This window comes from Panthera leo, chromosome F3 (assembly GCF_018350215.1).
Source record: "Panthera leo isolate Ple1 chromosome F3, P.leo_Ple1_pat1.1, whole genome shotgun sequence".
In the NCBI taxonomy this organism is placed as follows: Eukaryota; Metazoa; Chordata; class Mammalia; order Carnivora; family Felidae; genus Panthera; species Panthera leo.
Genome location: NC_056696.1, coordinates 16,637,790 through 16,656,445, shown reverse-complemented (window position 1 = coordinate 16,656,445; position 18,656 = coordinate 16,637,790). Strand labels below are relative to the sequence as shown.

Below are 18,656 nucleotides of genomic sequence, written 5' to 3'. Positions count from 1 at the left end.
TGGCAAAAAAAAGAAAAAAAAAAAAAGATTTACTCTCAGCTTCCAGTTACACTTTAATAATTACTTCCATCTTCATTGAAACTCAAAATTCCCAGTAACTTTAAAATAAAGAGTAACTATTCTAGGATAGTGTAATTAGCTAGCCATCATTTCATTCTGTTGGACATGTGAATATCCTTCCTTTTAAATGTTAAATCCTTCAAGCACATTTTTCTGTCCTCTAAAGATTTTTCATTTTGCAAGTAAATGTTTCTGAAAACAGTATGTGTTAGAGGCCACGTCTTTGCCCTTCCAGGCTGCCCCAAGAATCTTTGATTACCAAGACGCTACACATTCCAGATATTCTTTCTGTGGCCAATCCTTCTTCAAGCCCAAGCTGCCACTCCTCAACTTAACATCTAAATGCTGGAAATTCCCCAAGTTCAAGTTCTGAACTTGTGACTCCTTGCCACACACATCTCTCTAAGCAGTATCTCTCATTGCCATGTATTTAAATACCAGTTATACCTAATAGTCTCCCAAATTTCTCTCCCAACCCAAATGTCCTCTAAATTCTTCATTTGGAATCCAACTTTTTTTTTTTTTTTTTTTTTGAGAGAGAGAGAGAGAGAGAGAGAGAGAGAGAGAGAGAATAAGCAAGGAAGGGGCAGAGAGAGAGAGAGAGAAACAGAATCTGAAGCAGACTCCAGGCTCTGAGCTGTCAGCACAGAGCCGGACGTGGGGCTTGAACTCACAAACTGTGAGATCATGACCTGAGCCAAAGTCAGATGCTTAACCGACTGACCCACCCAAGCGCCCCCCAACTTTCTACTTTATATTTCCATGTGGAATTCTTATCAATAACTTAAATGTGACCCAAATGTAATTCCTAACATCTCCTCCAAATTTCTCATTCAGATTTCCCATTTCAGTTAATAACACCACTTTCTACCAAGTTGCTCAAATAAGTAATTTGGATATCATTCTTAATTCATCTCTACTTCTTCATTCCTCCCATAAGCATGTCATGTTAGCCCCACTTCCAAAATAAATCCCACATCTATCCCATTTCTTCATGGACATTTTTATCAACCTAATCCAGGCAATGTTCTCATCTACTAAAAAAGTCTCCTAACCCAAGTCCTACTTCCAGTCCTCTCTTCCCCTAATCTATTCTTCACAGAGATGCCAAAGAAATCTTTCAGAAAATAAATTAGATTACATTAGAACTCTACTCTAAAATGTTTTCACTGAGGCGCCTAGGTGGCCCAGTCAGTTAAGCCTGGTTTCCACTCAGGTCATGATCTCTCGGTCTCATGGGTTCCAGCCTCACATTGGGCTCTGCACTGGCAGCGCAGAGCCTGCTTGGGATTCTCTCCCTCCCTCTCTCTCTGCCCCTCCCCCACTCACGCTGTCTCTAACCCTCTCACAAAATGAATAAACTTAAAAAAAATTTTTTTAATCTTTTCACTAAAATTCAAATAAAATCCAAATTATGCTAGGACTTACAAAGCCCAACACACCTTTCCTTCTGTCACTTTACCATTACAGCTCTTTAATTACCGAAAGTTCTTTTACACTATAGGGTCTTAGCTCTTGCCTCCTTTCATATGGCTGACTCCTAAGGTATCAGCTTTCATTCAATATTTAATGAGTCTCTACGATGCACTAGAAACAATCATGGGACCTGGAGACTAAATGATAAGACCAATTTAGTTCCAGTCTTCCTAGAGCTAACATTCTTATGGAAGAAAGAAATAACATAGAAAAAAATAAATCAAGATCACGTACTGGAATATATACTATGAAAGGTAATGAGAAGACAGGAGGCAATATGGACCCAGTTGACGTTTGGGCTTAATAAGAATGAGTAAGCCATGGAAAGACCTAGGGGAAAAGAACTTCAAGTAGAAGAAACAACAAATACAAAAAGCCCAGATATGAGAAAAGGCTTATGAGAAAGGAGGCCATAATAGCTAGATCACAGTGAGCATGGGTGAGAGCAGGATAAGATGAGATATAGAAAAGAAGGCGGGGAAGCCTGAGGCCACCCCCCTGATGCTAAAGCTATCTAAATAAACCCAAATTCCAACTCTTTCATTTACCTGAGAATATCATATGCCTAGTGTAGCAGCTAGTACATAGTAGATATTCAATAAATGCGTCGAACAATTTGTTGTTAAAAGCACCAATCAGGCTAAAGTTCTCACAAAAAACAAATGCAGAGCCAAGATTCAAACCAGTATTCAGACTTCAAAGAACATGCTCTGAACCACTACATTATACTGTCTCTTGAAGTTTCCTCACCTATTCCTAGAGACTGAGGGTTGGTATCTGTCACTACATAACAATGAACCTTCTCCACACCTCTCCTCTCTCCATCAAAAGTTATGTCTTCTCCCAAGACATTCTTCTTTGGGGCATCTGGGTGGCTCACTCAGTTGAGTGTCCGACTCTCGATTTCAGTCAGCTTAGGTCATGATCCCAGGGTGGTGGGATCTGGCCCCGTGCTGGGCTCCCTGGTGAGCATGGAGCCTGCTTGAGATTCTCTACCTCTGCCCCTTTACCCTACTAACACGCACACGTGCGCTCTCTCTCTCAAAAAAAAAAAAAAAAAAAAAGAAAGAAAAAATTTCTTTTTGTGTAAGTGATAAATATCTACCCTGGCCATTAACTCTAAATCAGCATGCTAAGGGCGCCTGGGTGGCTCAGTGAGCTAAGCAGCTGACTTCGGCTCTGATCATGATCTCACAGTCTGCAAGTTCAAACCCCGTGTCAGGCTCTGTGCTGACAGATCAGAACCTGGAGCCTGCTTTGGATTCTGTGTCTCCTTCTCTCTCTGCCCCTCCCCCACTAATGCTCGCGCTCTCTCTCTCCCTCTCTCTCAAAAATAAAACATTTTAAAAAAATTTTTAATAAATAAATAAATCAGCATGTTAATGAATACTAATGGCTATACAATTCAAATAAGATGTCCATTTTTAAGAGGTTTTCTTTAGCCCAAGAAAATGTTAGATATTCTGCCAGGCTAACAAGAAAACTATTAGTTTACCAAAAGTAATTTTGTGATCTCTTCAAAACAGCCCAGAATTTCTCATGTTCCTCAGAATTAAGTCAGCTCTCATTACAAGCATAAAACCCTGCCTCCAAGGGCCTTAAGAATACTTTTAGAAGTTTGCCCAATGCTACTTTATTTGGTTGAACATTTCCATTTCTTTGAACCTCAATGCAGATGTTTACTAAATTTGCACACTTGCACACAAATACAAAAATCTGAGAATGCAAAGCCAACACTTTAAAATATTTCAGGAGCACCTGGATGGCTCAGTGGGTTAAGTGTCCAACTTCAGCTCAGGTCATAACCTCACAGTTCTTGAGTTCAAGCCTGGCATCAGGCTCTGTGCTGACAACTCAGAGCCTGAAGCCTGCTTCGGATTCTGTGTCACCCTCTCTGCCCCACAAAATATTATAAAATTATATTCAACAATATGTAAAAAGAATTACACCCAAGGTAAGACTGACAACATTCAAAAATTAATCAATGTAATAAAACATATCAAAATAAGCTAAAGAAAAATCATGATCATGTCAGTTACACACAAAATGCATTTGACAAAATCCAACACTCATTCATGATCAAAATAAAAACTCTCAGCAACCTAGCGATTGATGAAACTTCCTCAACTTGACTAAGAGTATCTACAAAAAACCTACAGCTAACATACTTAATTATGAAACTGGGCACTTTCCCCTTAAGACTTGGAACAACACAAGGATGCCCTCTCTCACGACTCTGATTCAACACCATAAGAAACAAAAGTATAGAGATCATAAAGGAAGAATGAAACAGTCTCTATTCACAGATTACATAATTATCTATGTAGAAAATCCCAAAGAATCTACAAGAACAAAAACAACTTCCTACAACAAATAAGTACAGGAAGGTCACAGGATACAAGGTAAACAAATGTCGATTTCTTCCCTACATACAATGAACAATTGGAACTGAAGTTTTAAAAAAGCAGTACCATTTACCATATCACAAAAAGATGAAATACTTAGGTATAAACTTAACAAGATACATATAAGATCTATAAGTAATAAATCTATAAAACACTTATGAAAGAAATTTAAAAGATCTAAATAAATTAAGAGATACTCAATGTTCATGGATTAGAAGCTCAATATTGTCAACATGTCAATTTTTCCCTACCTGCTAAGACTGAATGATCAACTGAGCACTCAACTACAAGTTGTTAGGGGACATGCAGGGACCATGTCTATCTTTATTTTACTCACCAACACATCCCCAGCACAGTGCCAATACAGATAACATGGGCTCAAAAAATATCTGCTTAATAAACAAGTCAATTATCTTGGATGTAGCAGAATGGACTCCCGCATCAGATAGGAAGTTGGACTGAATGAATTCTAAAGTCACTTAATCTTAAGATTCTCATTCCATGTGATGTGCTGAAGAATTCCATTTCACAAGTCAATTCAAAACATAATTTATTAAATCTACTACTATGAAGCAATATGCTAATATGCTAATGTTACTTTCTCTTTATGGCAATCTACTATTATTTCTTCCAGTCAAAAGAAAGAGCAGCTGGAAAACTTGCAGGGGTCTTTTAAATAATATGGAGCTCACTGTTCTATGAACTCAAGACTAATACATCCATTTCAACTCAGCATGTAAAACAGAACAGTGCACAAAAGCAAAACGACTTTTAAAGGCATTTGGTTAAAAGGCTACCCTATTATAATCCAAAAGTTAGACTGTAAAATCTGACCAAAAAAAATACTGGGAACTACAGTGTTGGCATACACATTTTTATTCTTTAGGCATTTTAAAGGTACAAGAGAATAAGGGACAGGAAACTTATCAGTCCTACAGAAAATCTGATGTGTGTTTTTTCTATTCATCCCCTGTTTCCCTTCTCAAAGGAGTTCAATAAATATTTTTGATTGACTGAATCACTTAAACACACGCTTATCCCCACACCGATAGCAATTCTACCAATTCTACCCAGTGAAATGGCTTTTAATTCTCACTTTAAGTCCACATCATTTTTGTGAAATGAGCAATATATTTTAAATTAACACCTCACTTGGATGCCTAAAACTACAATTTTCACATATACACTAGAAACAGTGTAGCAACATTTAGCAGAGTCTAACTGGAAGCTATCTTCTTCCCAAAATAACTGAACACATTCAAAAGTATAAAATCGTGGTGCACATGGTCCAATTTCTTTTTGTGCCAAATGTGGTTAGCCAGCTTCTTGCTTTTAGATTATGTGTTTGCACCTATTCATTTTCAAGTAGCTCTTGAACTAAAATAGAACCCTGAATATATGAGTGTGAGTCAAAATTGGACAGGATAAGCTGCAAGTTCTATTAGGCATGAGAATTCAAATGACTATAGTAGGCCTGTTACAACACTGGAAACACGAAATAGTCTTAATTTACAATAAGAAAACAGAATAATCTGGAACAACATTTACCAACTATAATTATTCTGTGCTTTAAAAAAAACCATCCAGTCTTGAGGGGAAAAAAAAAAAAAACTACCATAGTTCCTATTTACTAAACAGTCCATCCATTATTCCAGTTCTCAGGCAAGAGCCACACCAACATGAATAGATGTATGCAAGTATACTCCTGCACAAAGGGGCACAAAAGGGCCTTAGTAATTCACATTACTTTAGTGGATACCTTTTTTTTTTTTTTTTTTTTTTTTTGTCCAGCAATAATCTCAAGACCTTTTTTTCTGAAAATAAGCCTTCCCTCTGTTCAAATTTCATGTTTTTTATAGAAACCTCAACACCATGGCCAAACAGTTCCAAAGATGGGCACTGAATCCAAACTACTTAGACCAATTAACCCAATTCCTAAGATTTTTGGACTGGTGACCAAAGACTTCATCATGACAGTTGTCTGTCTTAGAACAGAAATTTTTTAGATAAACTAAGAATTGGTGGTAGCCATGTTTTCCCCCATATGAAGAAGGTCAATATGCAATGAAAGAGATAAGTATATCCTAAAGCCAGACAAGCAGGAGAGTCTTAGTCGAGTCCCTACCATTTTGTTTGAGACAATCCTGAGGTATAGCTCTATCTGTTCCAAACCTCAGTCTTGGTAAATCCACTATTCCTTTAATTCTATGAAATATCCCTTTCAATAAATTCTTTTTCCATCAGTTAGTTTAATAATTTTTTTTTAAATATTTATTCATTTTTGAGAGACAGAGTGTGAATCGGGGAGTGGCAGAGAGAGGGGAAGACACAGAATCTGAAGCAGGCTCCAGGCTCTGAGCGGTCAGCACAGAGCCTGACACAGGACTCAAACTCACAAACCAAGAGATCTAGACCTGAGCTGAAGTCGGACGCTTAACCAACTGAGCCACCCAGGCACCCCTGCATAGTTAAATTTTTTTTTTTGTTTATTTATTTTTGAGAGAGACAGAGCATAAGTCAAAGAAGGGCAGAGAGAGAAGGAGACACAGAATCCAAAGCAGGCTCCAGGCTCCGAGATGTCAGCACAGAGCCCGACACGGGGCTTGAACTCACAAACTGTGAGATCATGACCTGAGCCGAAGTCAGAAACTTCACCAACTGAGCCACCCAGGCGCCCCATAAGTTAGTTTAAGTTGAGTTTCTGTCACATGAAACCTAATAAGTCCTAATATAATTATATGCAAGCAAAAAGACATAAAAGATATATTTTAATAAGTTTCATATAGTAAATATAAGGACAAAAATCTAGGTGAATGAAGAAGATAGTATATAAAAAGTTGACAATTCCCCAGATAAACAGTATACTTGATCTGATGAAAGAAAAAAAGGGGAGAAATGACTTACTTGAAATAATTACCAGAGGAAAAGAAGAATACAAGTGGTACTTACAAAGGATGGTTTAAAAGGCAATAGAGGGGCACCTGGGTGGCTCAGTCAATTGGGCATCTGACTCCTGATTTTGACTCAGGTCATGATCTCACAGTTTCGTGGGCTCGAGCCCCACATCGGGCTCTGTGCTGGCGGCACACAGCCTGCTTGGGATTCTCTCTCTTCCTCTGTCTCTGCCCTCCCCTGACTGTGCTCTCTCTCTCTCAAAATAAACAAACTTTAAAAAAAAATTTTTTTTAATTAAAAAAAAAAAAAAAAAAGGAAGAAGATGTTGATGATGATAGTGGACCAAGAAGCCAAAAGACTCAAAATGCAACTTGTGAAAAAGACCCGAATCCAATACACAGAAAGAGGTAGAGTCTCCCTCCAGACCCACAGAACCATGAGTTAAAAACCTAAATATTTGTTTTGTAAGCCAGCAAACATTTCAGCATTGTTATGTAGCATTGCCACAGCAATGGTTGACTAATTCATTGACCTGTTTTTAAATGCCTTCACTTAAAGGGGTGTCTGGCTGGCTTAGTTGGAAGAGTGCAAGCCGGGGAAGGACAGAGAGAGAAGGAGACAGAATCCGAAGCAGGCTCAAGGCTCTGAGCCCTCAGCACAGAGCCCAATGTGGGGCCTGAACCCACAAACCACTGGATCATGACCTGAGCCAAAGTCGGATGCCCAACCAACTGAGCCACCCAGGTACCCCCTTAAAAAATGTTTTTTTTAAGTTTATTTATTTTAAGAGACAGAGAGAGCAGAGGAGGGGCAGATAGAGGGAGACATGGAATCTGAAGCAGGATCCAGGTGTTGAGCTGTCAGCACAGAGCCCAACATGGGACTTGAACTCACAGCCCATGAGATCTTGACCTGCCCTGAAGTCGGATGCTTAACCAACTGAACCATCGGGCACCCAATTTTTTTTTTAAGTTTATTTATTTATTTTTGAGAAGGAGAGAGAGAGAGAGAGAGAGAGAGAACACAAATATGAGTGGGGGAGGGGTAGAGAGAGAGGGAAAAGTTAAGAATCCCAAGAAGGCTCTGCACAGTCAGTGCAGAGCCCGGCACAGGGCTCAAACTCACGAACCATGAGATCATGACCTGAGCTGAAACACCAAGAGTCAGATGCTTAACCGACTGAGCCACCCAGGTGCCCCTAAATGAAAAATATTTTGAAAATATACTCAAAAATTTTAATGGCATTTGACTTTATATTTTTCTCTTGGCTTTTCTGCCATTATTATATATGCCATCTATTCAAGAGTAAGGTTGATAAAATTATATAGTCACTTACTTCCTGGAAAACCAAGGTCTGTACAATTCAGAGTCCCATAAACTTGGCTTAAGACTAATAATCAGTTTTGTGCCCAGCAGATACAGGCATATGGTCAAGGGGGGAAAAAAAATCATCACAAGACAGAAGAGTTCATCACTAAAGTATCCACTGTATACTTATATCCCCCCTTGATATAATAAAACCGAAGTTTTGTGATATGTGGGTCACCATCTAACACTTGGTATCTTGTATGATACTGCATAAAGCACATATCACAGTTCTTTCTGGCCCAATGTATCCATGAGAAAAGGCATCTCACTTCTATGAACACACTTGTTTTCTTTATCTGAAAATAAGGTATTGGACTAGTTAATCTCCAAGATCTCTAAGCTCTAGCTTCTACACATCATTTATCTTCTGAATATTTGAAGAACAAATATTTCTTTAAAAAGCTACAGCACAGAGAAATTAAATAATCTAACAAGTTACAGAGCCTGAAACAAAACGTAGAAATCCTCAACTGAGAAATCTATTTACTAGCATATTACCTTTCCAAAGACTGGTAATTATTACACTATTACAAACATTTGATTCCAATCAATTGTCTCTTCTGCTCTCACATAACACAGTCTATCAAAGTATACCAAAATATAACACCAAGCAGAATTAAGAGGAAAAAGAAGTGAATTCATGTTTACTGTGTTTCGCCACAATAACTGGCACTAACAGAGGAAATGCTAATTACCAATTTGTTGGGTATAGCAGAGAGAATCAAGGTAGCAACCAAAACTTCGTGAACTTGGCAACCAGACCTGGTTCCTACAGTTAAGAGAAAGACTAAGAGATTTGATCCACACAAGATCAGCAGTGAAGGACACCTCGGTCATTGCACCAACACAACTAAAGAAAAGAAGTCAAGTGATATTTTTTAATTGTTTTTCTTTTCCTATTAAGTCTACAGACAAAGATCTGATCTCTGTCTTTGAAGCACAGAGCCCTCTGGGTTTAGTATAACACTGAATGTTTCTGAGATATGCCTGACTTAACACCTTTTAACCCTCAGAAGAAATTTAAATACATAAAACCCAAATGCTTCTTGGCATACAGTGTGAACGTTTGTATGTTTTACGCATTTATCTCTGTCTAGTTCTGCAAGAATTAGTGAGCCACATAAAAGAATTAGAGTTCTTGAAAATCCCTCAAGTTAACTAGGTTTCAAGAAGAGGCATTTTCTTCCTTGATTTGGTAAATTTATAACAAAGAAGAGGTACTATACTTCAGACTACTTTCTAATCTTTTCAGTAAAATGATTCAATGGGGTGCTTATGAGGAAAGTTAAGTAGTATGAAAAAAAGTTTTGAAATCCTAAAAAAAGGACTTCCAAATTGTGTTGCACAAATAAAACAAACACAAAGGCACAGAATAATCTCAAGAAGTTTAATATTTAGGAAATATTTTGACATGTACCTAACATTTCGTAAGAGTTTCTATTATATAACGTCATGCATCTACAAAAGCAAAAGGGAAGCGGGTCCTTGCTAAATTGAAACTATAAACTATAAACTAAGTCCCTGTTCATTGGAAAAATAATTCAAAGTAAAAACTGTTCTAGTACTAGATTTTTCTACTTTACAAATTTGCACTCTCACGAGGCAAACAAAACCCGAAGATACTTTATATAGTTAGAAGAACAAGTTATTCAATGACTCCATAACCATTTCTATTGACTATCCCACCTACTAGCAGATGTTTTTAAATGTGTTCTGAGGTTTTAAATAGGCAAGGTGTGATAAAAAAAATAAGTCCTCAGAAATCCAGTATCTGACAGTTTCTCATGTTGTTGAATGTGCATGTTGATGTCCATCTTGGTAGTTGTCATGCCTTTGAATCTTGGATCACAAGCCACAGTACACTTGCTGCACACTGAGGGCAGAGACAGGAATATTAGAGCCCCAGGTTCTAATGCCACTCCATTAACTAGATTCTTCCAGTTAATTTTTTAACAAGCATTCACTGTTGTTGCTGATGTTCAACACATTATTTGGCAAGCATAGTTACATAGTAGTCTCCTCCAAATGGATATCTATGAGACATTTCAAATTCAACATACTCAGAAACCATACTTCCAACCTTGCCCCTAACCCACCTATCCTCACTCCACACCACCCTCCTGAAGATTTTCTCATCTCAGTTGATGGCAACTCCACCCTTCTAGTTACTCTGGACAAAATTATCAGTCATGCTACTCCTCTTGTTCTCTTTTTCTCCTTCCTCAAACTAACTCCCTCTCTCTCTCCACTCCCTCACCTTACATCTACAACATCTGAAAATTACTTTGGTTCTACCTCCAAATTACATCCAGAAATCATCCATTTCTCACCACTACCACTGCCACCACCAAGCCCCAGCCCCACCTACTATCATCTCTTACCTATATTATTCTAAAAGCCTTCAAAACTACTCTCTCTGCTTCTTTACTTGCTCCCCTATGGTCAATTTTCAAAAGCAACCAGAATGATCCTTCTAATTTAGTTCTTTCCAGTCCCCTGATCAAAACAACTCTCCAATGGCTCCCCATCTTATTCATAATAAAAGCCAAGTGACCTTCAATATCTGCACTATAAAGTCACCCCTCCTCACCACTTCCCCCACCCCATCTTACCTTATCTTTGTGACTTATCTCCTACAGTTCTCCCCCCTGTAGTCTCAATTCCATCTAAAACAAGCTCCTTGCTTTCTCTTAAACCACTTGACATGCTTGCTCTGGCTGTTGCAAAACAGAACACTCTTCAACCAGATATCTAACATGTTTACTTCCCTTTTCACATCTTTACTCAAATTTCATCCTCTTGAAAGACCTGCCCTGATTGTCTTATCTCATACTGCTTCCCCACCACCAATTTCCAACCCCCATTTATCCTGATCTGCTTACTCTTTCTTTCCCAGAACACTTATTTTCTAACATACAATCTGATTTACTTTTGTATTATATTTACTGTTTACTGTCTGTTTCTCCAACTAGGATGTAGCATCTTCAAAGGCAAGGATATTCGTTTTATTCACCTAGAAGAATGTCTGGCATATAGCAGACAGTAAAATATTTGCAGAATAAATGAATTAGATTACCCAAGGTGAGTAAATTCAAAGTTCCTAAAACCCAAAGAGCCATCTAATACCCCACAGCCTCATCAGAACTTTCCCTCTAAAGGATGATAACAGCATTGACAGTTTCTTTCGCTGGGCAAATAACCAGCATACACTTGTCATTATATAGAATTTCCATAGGTTTAAGATATAACGAGGTAACTTTTTTTAAGTTTATTTATTTATTTTAAGGGTATGTGGGTGGCTCGGTCGGTTAAGCACCCGACTTCAGCTCAGGTCACAATCTCAGAGTTTGTGAGTTCGAGCTTCCCATCAGGCTCACTGCTGTCAACACGGAGTCCATTTTGTATCCTCTGTCCCGCCCCCGCTCACACTCCCTCTCTCAAAAATAAATTAACCTTAAAAAGAAAAAAAAAAAGATTATTTATTTTGGAAGAGAGAGCGCACACAAATGCACACGAGTTGGGGAAGAACAGAGAGAGAGAATTCCAAGCAGGCTCCACACTGTCAGTTCAGAGCCAGATGTGGATGAGGCTCCATCTCACCAACCAAGAGAGCTTGATGTGAGCCAAAATCAAGAGTCAGATGCTTAACCAAGTGAGTCACCCAAGTGCCCCTGAGGTAAAAGAAAACAGTAGGGGCACCTGGGTGGCTCAATCAGGTAGGCATCCAACTTCAGTTAGGCCTCCAACTTCAGCTCAGGTCATCATCTCGCAGTCCCTGAGTTCAAGCCCCAGGACAGGCTCTATGCTGACAGTTCAGAGCCTGGAGCCTGCTTCAGAGGCTCACTCTCGCTCTCGCTGTGTGTCTCTCTCTATCTCTCTCTCAAATATAAACATTAAAAATATATATTTAAAAAATAAAAAATAAATAAGACAGTAAACTAAAATGTTAGAGACCTCCACACCAAATTTCCCATTTATGCAAGGAAAATGAGAACAGTGACAAATCAATGATATTAAGAAATGATTGTTAATATTTCTGAGTATGAAAATGGTGGTATAGTTATGAAAGAATCCTTGTCTTCTGGAAACGCATAGTGAATATTTACAAATTAAATAACATGATGTCTGAGATTTGTTTCATAAAATCTGGGTGGGCCCAGAGGAAACTAGATTGGTCATCATTTGATAACTGCTAAAGTTGATAAGAGGTTACAGGATTATATATTATATCATTCGCCCTAATTTTTTATGCTTGAAATTTGTATTTTATATGCTTAAAATGTGCCAAAATAGAAGAAAAAAATAAATAGTATGGAAAGTAAGTTTAAAAAAAAACCCACAAAAACAAAGCCTATATTTCCTTTAGCATCTAGCACGTGACACCCAAATATATGATGAAAAAAATAAAGTACATGTCAAAATTAAAGAACAGTTCCTAGAAACTTCCATAATGACAACAGCAAATTAAAACAAAAGAAAATGACCAAAGTGAGGCCCTCCTTCAGTGTCAAGGAAAAATGGCCTGCAATGTGATAGCACAGTGATCTCAGATTTGAACGACTGGAACAGAAAGGGGACCACCTCAAAAGGCTTTTCATCTTTCAACAAGATAAAAGGCACCATACTTTATTCTACAAAGGTCATTCATATAAATGCAAAATATAATCAAAAGGGACAAGAAAATGTGGCTGAAATTTTATGTACCAAATAACACTGAAACATAATTAGAAGGAATAGTAATAAAATATAAAGAACCAATTTGACTAGAAAACAAATACAGCAGGAAACAAACACTATCTCAATCCCAGAAAAGGTCAAGTAAATAAAAAAATTTTTAAGGCATAGAAAACTCAAATCTTAGAAATGCTAAGGTAGTATAAACTAGATATACAAAACTTGAATCCTTCAAAACATAATTTCTATCACCTCTAGAACCAGTTTCAACAATCTCCCCAGCTAATTAAGTCTGCTCTAGTCCAATGATATTAGCCTATGGGGTTATACAATAAAAACAATTTTTTTAGAGCCACCCATCTAGCTTGTGTACAGACAAATGTTTGGGTTTCTTTAAATTCACATTCAAGTAGAGATAAAAATCTAATGGACTAAAAGTACAAAAAGGCATAAAATTTCCCATCAGGAAAAGAAGCTGTTATTTATGCCAGCTTATCCTGCTAATGTGCCAAAGAGTAAGATGTGATATATGTGTTTCACATTCTAGGAATACCAGATTTTTAGCTACCACCTACATAAGAGCTTATATAAAAACATCTCGAGTACCTATTTTAGTTTGATTTTTCTCTTGCCTCTACTCTTATTTGCCACAAAATCTCAAATTCTTAATAAAAACAAACTGAAATAGGTACCAGAGATATTTTTATGCCATTAATTCCCAGTACAGTACAATGCACCCTGTTGCTGATCAAAATAATCTCATTCCTTTTTAATTACTGCAAATACTTTCATTTTATAAAGATTTGTTTTCATGTAACCTAAACAATCATCTTAATTAACCAAAATACTATACCACATTTCAAAGAGTTAAAAATTCACCTATCGTAAATTTGCTCTCGTTAAGTCAAGTCCTTCAACCTAGGGATTATTTATGTCTCTCCTGTTCTAAAAGACAAAAGTAATATCACAATCTGCAAAGTCATTATAGGACTGGTTTAATACAGTAAATAACTCCATAATGAACTAGACAATAATGTGTTATTACTTCATGAAACCCTTAAAAGTTATTATAAACAAGATCTAAACCGTATACACACTTTAATCATTACAGTACGAACACCTAAATATCAAAAAAAAAAAAAAAAAAGCAGCAATTATTCATCATGAACTATTCAGAGGCACCTGGATGGCTCAGCTGGTTAAGCATTTGACTCTTAATTTCAGCTCAGATCATGTTCATGAGTTCGAGCCCCATGTCAGGCTCTGAGCTGTGTCAGCACAGATCCTGCTTGGAATTCTCTCTCCCTCTCTCCCCCCTGACCCCACTCATGTTTTCTCCATCTCAAATGAACTTTAAAACAAGAAGAAGAAAAGAAATATTCAAATGGAGCGCCTGGGTGCTCAGTTAAGCATCAGTTCAGGTCTGTTATCAGAGTCATGAGTTCAAACCCTACGTTGGGCTCTGTGCTGGACATGGAGCCTACGTTAAAAAAAAAACAACAAACAAACATTCAATCATTTTACAGTCTCCAAATGTACTCGACCCCTTAGAACCATTCTTTTCCTGAATCCCAAATATCATGGATAGTTAAAGGAAAAAGGACTAGTCATAATAGGAATCTGCATTGTGAAGCAGTGCTTGCTCAGTCAAACATCCAATTCTAGATTTCAGCTCAGGTCATGACCTCACAGATTGTGAGTTTGAACCCCGCATTGGGCTCCGTGCTGGCAGGGTAGAGCCTGCTTGGGATTCTCTCTTTCTCTTTCTCTCTCTCTCTCTCTGCCCCTCCTGAGCTTGTTCTAAGTAAATAAACTTAAAAAAAAAAAATCTGTATTGTGAAAAAAGTTCCTAGCTGATTGTGATATGCATATTCAACCGCATTAAATATGCCCATCCTGAAGGACTTACACTATTGGAATCTCCTTATCTAATTTAATTTATACAGTACTCACTCAACTAACAATTATTAAGTGACAGGGAATATGGCAAACAATGAAAATACATTCATATAGGGGAGCCTGGGGTGGCTCAGTCAGTTAAATGTCCAACTTTAGCTCAGATCATGATCTCACAGCTTGTGGGTTGGATTCCCACTTCGGGCTCTGTGCTGACAGCTCAGAGCCTGGAGCCTGCTTCAGACTCTGTGTCTTACTCTCTCTCTGCCCCTCTCCCAATCGTACCATGTCTCTCTCAAAATTTAAATTAATAAAACCATCTTAAAATTGTTAAAAAAAAAAAAAAAAACAGAAAATACATTCATACAAACTGGGGTTCTCTGCTCTCCAGGAAAAGGTGCCAACCATATGCCCAGAACTCCAAGAATATCTATATAGACCACAACAGATTTTTTAAAAGCAAGACATCAGCAGTACTGTGTTCTGCTTAAGAAACAAGTAATAAAGTAGTACAGCAATGAGAAGGATTACCTGTGTGCATCAGAGGAGTTATTTATGAATAACCCAAATTAAGAAGTGAACAAATTCCATGGTTTTTCAAAGTATATTAAGTGGAGCATTGAGGAATTCTTTCACCAAGAGGAATCTAAACACAGCTCCCACCATCCACCATGGGTGAGATGGAGCAGTGTCTGAGTTTGGGACTAAACCTACTTATAAGAGTTCAAGCCCTAATAAATATTGACAATTAAGGCCTTAAAGCCTGTTAAGCCCTCAACCAATAGAGTCGGCATACACACAACTGAGTTTAATCCTGCCTCCACCATTTACAAATTGTATGACCTTAAGTAAATCTCTCTAACCTTCAACTTCATCAAGTTTAAAACAGCAAAAACAATAATCCACCTAAGAGCTGTTGGGGTAAAATTAAATGATATTATGCATGTAAAAGCACTGAGCATACTTCCTGGCACTTTAAAAAAAAAAAAAGTTGAATACATATTAGTGACTATCATTTATTGTTTTTATGATACTGTGAACCCTGGCTCAGTTATTACAGGAGTCTTAGCAGTATCACTTACCTTCAACTTATTTAAAGATTTAGTTTGATCCATCTCTTATAATACATCTCAAATTCTATCTTATGTTATGACCCATATTGGGCTAACAGAGATTTTCCACTATAAAAATGAAGAAGAAAAAAACCTCACATCCAAAAAGATACTACAATTCAAATTATGGACACTTGACTAAATAAACCAAATTTCTTCAGAAATATATTTACTATAAGATACAGGAAAACATGTTTATAAAATTTCTAACTGACGCTCAAAACAAAATTATATACGTGAAACTAGAGCAGGAAGTTATGAAGAAGGAAGATTAGGAGAAATTGTACAGAAACAAAATAAAATGATTAACAAAGGCAAAACCACACCAGGTCTGGATTAGATATTCCACCAGAACAAATTAGTAAAGAAACAAGACAAAAAAATCAAACATTTATCCTAGATTCGACAAAAAAATTAAGAAATACAAACACTGAGGTAAGAGAAATATGGAGATCAGATCCCAAACAGGCAATCATAAATTTAAAAAAATAACAATTCCGGGGCGGGGGGAGGAAGCTGAAGAGAGAATAGTAATAAAGCCTATAATAAAAACAATTCCTAACTATACCAGTTACTATTCTCAGCACTTTACATAAACTCTTTTAATTCTATCTTAAAGTAAGTCTGTTATTATCTCCATTTTACAGATGTGTAAACTAGGGCACAAAATGTTAAGAACCTTGCCCAAAGACACTAGTATCATGGCAGGAATTGGAAGCCAAGCAATCTGGCTCCTCAGTTTATAGTCTTAACCACCATACAATGTCTCTCTAAAATATATAACATGGGCGGCTCCTACAAATCCCTGTGGGCTCCTTTGCAGCTCCTCTCAACTTTAAACTTGCTGTGGCTTCCGGTGGTCTGCAGATCCTGCAGATCATCCTAACCCTGCTTGGCTGGATGAATGCTCCTGCATTCTGTGCCCTGTCCCTTGTGGATGGTGACTGCCTTCATCAGTAACATCACCATGGTGGCCCAGGTGGCATGGGAGGGGCCGTGGATGTCCTGCATGGTGCAGAGCACAGGCTAGATGCAGTACAAAGCGTACAACCCACTGCTAATGCTGCCCCAGGACCTGCAGACTGTCTGCGCCCTTTGCGTCATCACCCTCCTGTTGGCTCTCCTTGGTCCGTTGGTCCACCTCACTAGAGCCAAGGGTACCACCTGCATGGAAGACAAGGAGTCCAAGGCCTGTCTGATGCTTTTCTCTAGGATCATCTTTGTCATCTCAGAAGTCCTGACCCTGATCCCCATCTGCTAGACAGCCCACACCATCATCCGGGACTTCAACAACCCATGGGTGCTTAAGGCCCAAAAGCCGGAGGTGGGGGCCGCCTCCTTCTAGGTAGAGCAACTCTTCGCCTCTTGTTGCTGAGCGAGGGGCTACTGTGCCACACCTGCCCTTCTGGGGGGGGGGGGGGGGGGCGGGAGGGGGACAGTGTATACCATTATATGGCCCGATACTTGGTGTCTGCCACACATGTCACCTCTTGGGGTCCCTCCAAATACCCCATTAAGAATTATGTCTAATTCCAGTAGGGTAGTGGGGACTCCCGTGACAATACAGCCTAATCCCCTGAGCTGCAGCCATCAAGATAGTGATCCAGACAGCTTGTGGTTGTTTTTATCTGTGTGTGTGTGTGCGCACGCGTGCGCGCACACTTTTGGAGGGGGAGGGAGTATACTTCTAATCTGATAACCTAACCAAGAAATTCAGACACTCTCCTGGGCTCTGCTGCTGGTATTTGTCACCTTTGAATGATGGAGCCAAGGATGTGATGCTTCAGGTTCTGGATCTTTCTCCACCCTGGACATCCCCATCTTGGAGGCCATCCTGGAGCTGTGGACCACTGTGAAGGCTGCCTGCTGTTCAGACTGTCCCTGAAGTCCCTCCTTACTGGTCAGGCCTCTAGAAACCCCAGGGGCTCTTGAGCCTGATAGCCTTTAGAAGACCAGGTGATAAGTTACCAGAGAATGCCCAACTCAGTCTTCTGACCTCTAGCTCCTCTATCCTGAGTCACATCTCAGCCATGCTATGCACCCTGACCCTCTCACCTTCAGCCCCTGCACACTACTGCCATGCCTTCCCACATACACACTCACCAGTTTTTGCTAAATAAAGCATGTTCTGTTTCATATGTGTGTGTGTGTATGTACGTATGTATATGTATATACATGAAATGTTTCTAATGTTTCTAATTGAAGGAAAACCTGAAATGGGACATCTAAAGATTTTGAGTACACAAGGAAAAAATAATTAAAACATGCTAAAACCTAGATACAGCCTAGTAAAAATGTTTTTTAGAAATCCTACAGAAAAACAAGGAGTGATAAAGAATTATCTACGAAAAGGAGAAGAGGGGAGGAGAATGAGGACCAGGGAGAACAGACTTCTATTAATCTCAGACTTAACCCTTTCCTCTTGGAAAGTACAACACAAATTATAATGAAGCAATCCTTAAATTTTCAGAGTGAAACAGAAAGATCAAAACCCAAGAACCCCATATCTATACACATACAAGACCAACTGCTTCTCAACTGGACAAAAATTCAGAAAGGAGAACACTCATATGATAAACTCTTCATGAAGATAATTACCCAACTATATATTTCAGGCTAACAAGAAACAAAATTTAAAAAGACATGGAAGCTAGTCTACAAAGAACAAAGAGTGAATAAAATCGATTACACAGTACTAAGACTAAACAACTACTGTTGATGAGTCATAAGACATTAAATGTAAAAAATTCCTGAAAAAACTGATTTTACA

The 18,656-nt window shown here is 38.4% G+C and overlaps 1 protein-coding gene and 1 pseudogene across 5 annotated transcripts in view; one reads left to right on the top strand and one right to left on the bottom strand.

Moving 5' to 3' along the window:
• RABGAP1L (RAB GTPase activating protein 1 like) overlaps positions 1 to 18,656 on the bottom strand; it is a 755,410-nt gene that overhangs the window by 691,779 nt on the left and 44,975 nt on the right. The gene's annotated exons all lie outside the window — the stretch shown is intronic.
• Positions 16,670 to 17,534, top strand: LOC122212366 (annotated as a pseudogene).